This window comes from Austrofundulus limnaeus, unplaced genomic scaffold, assembly GCF_001266775.1.
Source record: "Austrofundulus limnaeus strain Quisiro unplaced genomic scaffold, Austrofundulus_limnaeus-1.0 Scaffold126, whole genome shotgun sequence".
Lineage (NCBI taxonomy): Eukaryota > Metazoa > Chordata > Actinopteri > Cyprinodontiformes > Rivulidae > Austrofundulus > Austrofundulus limnaeus.
Window position 1 is genome coordinate 335086 of NW_013952528.1, and position 5296 is coordinate 340381.

Consider the following 5296-nt stretch of genomic DNA (forward strand, 5'->3'; position numbering starts at 1 on the left):
ACAATAATGAACCCTAATCTTTTTGAGAATTTGTTTCACTACAAATTAGGTTTAAATAATTTAAAGTTGTTTTAACATTTTAGTTGATCAATCCTGAACCATCATGCATAACTTGGGCCCTGAAGCCATAATGATGCACAATGGGCAAAATAAAATCCATTTACCAAAGATTTATGCCCATAACTATAACCTGTGCATGAAATTAAACCTAAAATTACAATTAATATGGGCGCAATTAACTGTTTACAAAACTATTTTAACACTTAATTTTATGGCAGCATTATTCTAGCCACTCYAAAGACAAAAGTTACTTCTTGCGTAATTTATAGAAGTTGTTTTATTTAACTATTTCTTAGTACCTGAGGAAATTGGAGTCATTTTACAAATTAAATAAGGAAAATATCTTCCAAATACCAAGCATTGGACTATTTTTCATAACACATCAATTTCATTTTACAAGCTATGAAAAATGGTGAAACAGTAAGCGGTTCAAACAGTCAACACACAAGCTTATAAAAAAACACTGAGAACAGTGTGGGAGAGTCCAACGCAGTCATGAGTAAACAGTCTTTTTCATGAAAACATACCACATAGTCAGAGATGCCAATGGCCACAAATTCATCTGAAATATTCATGAGCAACATTTTTGAAAGAGCATTTGAGAATTCATGAATAGTTCAACGTACRTCCAGTGGCCTTATTCTGTGGCAGTCCTCTAATGCTTTGATAAATGGCTGTTATCTAAACCTTTTGGTGTATGACGGCCATCTGCTATGGACTCCTTAAGGACCAATTGGAGGCGTTCAGAAATCTGGGTCAGCTCAGGTGGCTGCATTAAGAGGAGAAGGTTGCTGACCGTGAGAAGTCCGCCAATCTTGCTCCGTGTCGTGCGGCCACGGTGACCTCCTTATCAGTGCGGACAGAACTCAGTTTTCGGTTTGTGCTCGGAGGCTCGCCTCTGAGGGATTGGCTCCAAACAGGATAGATTTACCCCACTACACTGCCGTTTMTGCACACTCATGTCTGGTAGACCGCTGAAAAGTCGACTTTACTTTTGTGAGCATGGACAGACATTTATGCTGGTAGGCAAGAGGCATAGCTGCTTATGTACTGTACTGTATGTAAAAGCAAAAATTTTACATACTGAAGTCAGCCTAATCAAGAAAGAATATTTTTAAACTGTTGGGTGGAGATGATAGTTGTTTTTCTACATCTGTGCAAAGATGCAGAATAATTTAGAGCACTGGGTTGTAAAACTCATGGGTCTCTTGTGACCTTGACTGTCAGAGTGCATCCACGTTGGTAGATTGAGTGGTAACCAGAGGCCAAGAAAGCACTAAATGGTTAAGTAGGTTTGTTTGTTCCTTTGGGATCAGTCTGTCCTGACCTAAGAGATAAGACCACCTGTGCAATTAATCATCCTGGTATTGACATGATGTATACAGTAGCCCACTCAAGGACAGCTTTGAGATGCATTAGGCTGAGTCCTGCCAGTCCCAGGGCATCAGCCCTGAATGGACGTTAATGTTAAAACTAAACACAGCATTACMTATAGGCGTGCGCTTGCTCTGTTTGGGTACAGTCTGGCGATTCGTCACTCTGAGCTTCTGGACCTCCGCGGCTYTGTCACCCTCTTTTGTCAGTGAACAAGAAGCTGATGTGTGTTCAGAGCGTTCCTCTCCCTCAAATCRACTACGTTGCCACTGCTTTAATCATTCTGTGCAATAAATCTCAATCAATTTAACTCTGGGGATGCAGGACACGTGCAGATGGCATGGGCTGATAGTCCTGACACTTTGCAACTCAATCAAAGGGGTTGCACAATAAAGCACTCCCCACCCCGCAAAACACACATACACACACGATGATTCTCGTAGGACAAGGATCTGTGAAGCGGCACTCTTGCTAATCTGTGCCATCATTGTGCCATGTAATCAGAGCAAGAATCATCCGCCTCTGTTTTCCAATGTCAAGCCTTGACAATGATATGAGGAGTTATTAGTTTAACAGGCAACACAAACAAATCACAACCACTTAGTGGAGCAATCATTTCAGCAAGCACTCAGTGGACATCTCCTGTAAGATTCCAAAATTGAGACTGCCGTCAGCGGGGATCAGGTTGTGGTGTGACGGTRGTAAACAGGTGGCCCTCTCGGAGTTTTGCCAAAACATGAAGCACCAAATGGAATAAAATGGTGAAGCAGATGTTCTGCTGTGCTGTGCCTTGATTTGAGTGGTGCTTATGCTTTGAAAGCCTACTGAGGTGTAGGCCGTACATACCGTGGCTGACGGGCCTGCTGAAGGAGCTGACAACATTTGTGAACCCGGTAAGTGCTGACTCTGACTCCTATACCAGTCTGACAAGAATGTCAAACAAATGAGAGGAGCCTGCAGAGGGTCAGGAAGGAGACCGAGACCATGGAGGCAGRCATCTATAAGGATTGCAGCTGATCCGAAACAAGCAGCGAAGGAAGAGAGGGATGTGAACACAGATACATTGGGGTTTCAAAACTGCTTATGTCAGTATCTTTGGCCTTCTTTTTTTGGACTACTTTACACTCTGAGGACAATTAAATGTGTAGACGTCTTTGCCAAAATCATTGACCTCTTGCCTCCAAGGCAATCGAGCTGCATTTAATGGTGGTTAATAGTCATGCTGTTGTAAATCTGCATGACAGAGAGTCAGTAATAACATTTACAGCCAGAGATGAGTCACTCTCAGTCTCGAAGGTTATCGCTACACTCCTCCTGTGGCAGCAACGGTTGCAGGGAAAAGACTGGATGATCTACTAATAATTGCCATTTTGATTTTGATATGCTTTTAAGGAAGGAGGAGGAGGAGAAGGAAGTTGGGGATGAGGAAGAGGGTTTGAAAGCCTATAATGACAGCGGCCTGCGTGCAGAGAGATGGAGCGGGGGCGGACGGTGTGGATGGCTGTGAAATTGATGCGACCTTGAAAAGATCTGGAGACAGGGAGAGTCTGCCTGGTAATTATGGTGAAAACGTGTGTAACTAACTACCATGTTCAGTCCACCAATGAGCACAGGCTCTCTGACCACGCAGTACACTCAATTACAGGGGAAAGAGATGAGGAGAGGGCCAGCAGGACTGAGRAGAGGGAGGAACCAGGGTCATTTTCCCCTTCGGTGACCTTCAGACTAATGCGGCCCAGGAGAGGCGGCTATTTTCTGATACTCACTGGATAATGTCCCCGTGCTCTCAGGGATACCTTTTTTTTTTTTCTTGTCCACATCTAAGATGCAGGTGTGGATTAAAAGGAATGTCTTTTTAGAAAAAAACAGAATGTATAAACATCTGTATTTTTAAACATTTTATTGAAAAAAATGTCATTAATTCTGAAAAAAATTTAGTTTATAGTGATGAACAAATGGAATCAAAACAAATAAGTTATTCAAAAAGTGAACACGGTTCAGATTAGATTAGATTGGATTAGATTAGATTAGATTAGATTTGATTAGATTAGATTAAATTAGATATTACAGTAAAAGTAAAAATACAATAGGAAAATCAAATGAAAAGATTTCTACAAAGAGAAAAAAATTTAAAATGTAACAAAGGTGAATGCAAGGAAATAAATAATGCAACTAAGGAYAAATAAAAATCTTTTAAGGCATCAAAATCAAGCAAATGACTACAATGCAAAAGGAAATCACTGGACGCAAAGACATTAAACACATTAGGTTTTGTTTTTTTATTATTTTGTCGAGCAGGGGCTATTTTCAAGGTCTGTGCCCAAAGGCCCTATAATTGAAAACATGCACGTGGATTCAGCCAGTTGCTTAACCTGAGAGTAAAACTTTTCTCAGAAAACCTTGTAAAACTTCCAAAACATTTGTTTCCACTCTTCTGTATTTTGAAGGTTTTGTTTTCAAGATGTATTTATACATATTTTTTTTCTTTGTCACTCAAGACTTAATCTGTTTTAATAATGCTTCTACCTGACAGTCGCTGATGTTCCTTCCTGCTGAAGCAAACTAATTCACTTTTATTTTGTGTGGCAAATAAAGTGACTTATGCTAGCATTTATTTAAAAATGATTGGCATAGCCAACAAAAGTTTAGAAATGTCTGAACATAATTAGGAGGATGATTAAATTATTTTCTAATCGCAGACCCAAAGCTCATGGTGTGTTAATGAACTTTGCCATCTAACTTTGAAGCCTGAAACAGATTGTCCATCTGCACGATGCCATATGTGACTAGAGACTGCTGCTGCCGAATGCATAAGGCCCTGTGTGATCTCACAGTCTGCTTGAAAGTGGAATGTGTTCGTAAATCAGCTGCTTTGTTCCAAAAGAAGAAAYGTGGCATCTGCAAATTGGTGACACAAATTTATGCTATCTGATTTATTGAACAAAGCAAAGAGTCAGGGTAATTCTATTAACCTGAAACAACACTGAATCTTCAAACTTTGTTCAACATGTACCCACAGAACTCATGTGTCACATTTTATTTTCCATAAGGTGTAAAAAGATGTTCTTTTTCCCAGGATTTAATGTTAAAATATTCTTACTCTGAGTGGTTTTACTGAGTGGTTAGTATTCAAGACCAGCCTTGGTCTTAGGACTGATCTTTAAACCACTTTTTGATGGTCTTGGTCTTGTATAATGTCTGATTTCGAAATGACCAGATGAAGGATTTTTATCAAATATACAGTATGTTCAATCTAACCATGAATACAATTTACACTGAAAAGAATAAATACAGAAAATTCACAATCCGGTTCGGTTCAATACTTTAGTCTCACGGTTCAATATTTTTTCGATACAAAAAAGAGAAATTTCCACGGCATAACTTGTAAAAAAATGTATAGGTCTTCTGGACGGGTTCTTCTCTAATGAAACGTTTCGTCTCTTCTCCAAGGGACTTCTTCAGTCTGAGAGTTTCAGGCAAAATTCAGGCTTTTAAGCCCTGCTTCCATGTGACTGACGCATAACTTGTAATTTGTTTAAATTAATTATGAACATTTGTTTAACCTCAAAAATTAAATGTTGATGAAACCAAGATTCTCGGTGGATCTGTGCTCGACAATGCAGCCTAGGTGGAGTAGTCGAACACAGATCTCCTGAGCATTCAACGCAGCACAGCATCAGAAGACAAGTTGATAAAATAAATTTTATAAATCTATTTTGTTCAATACAAGTGTGTATTGAACCTAAAGCACTGTATTGAACGGTTCAATACAGGTACATGTATCGTTGCACACCTAATATTCTGTACAGTTTTTAAATTAAATGTTGATGAAACCAAGTTTCTCGGTGGATCTGTGCTCGAC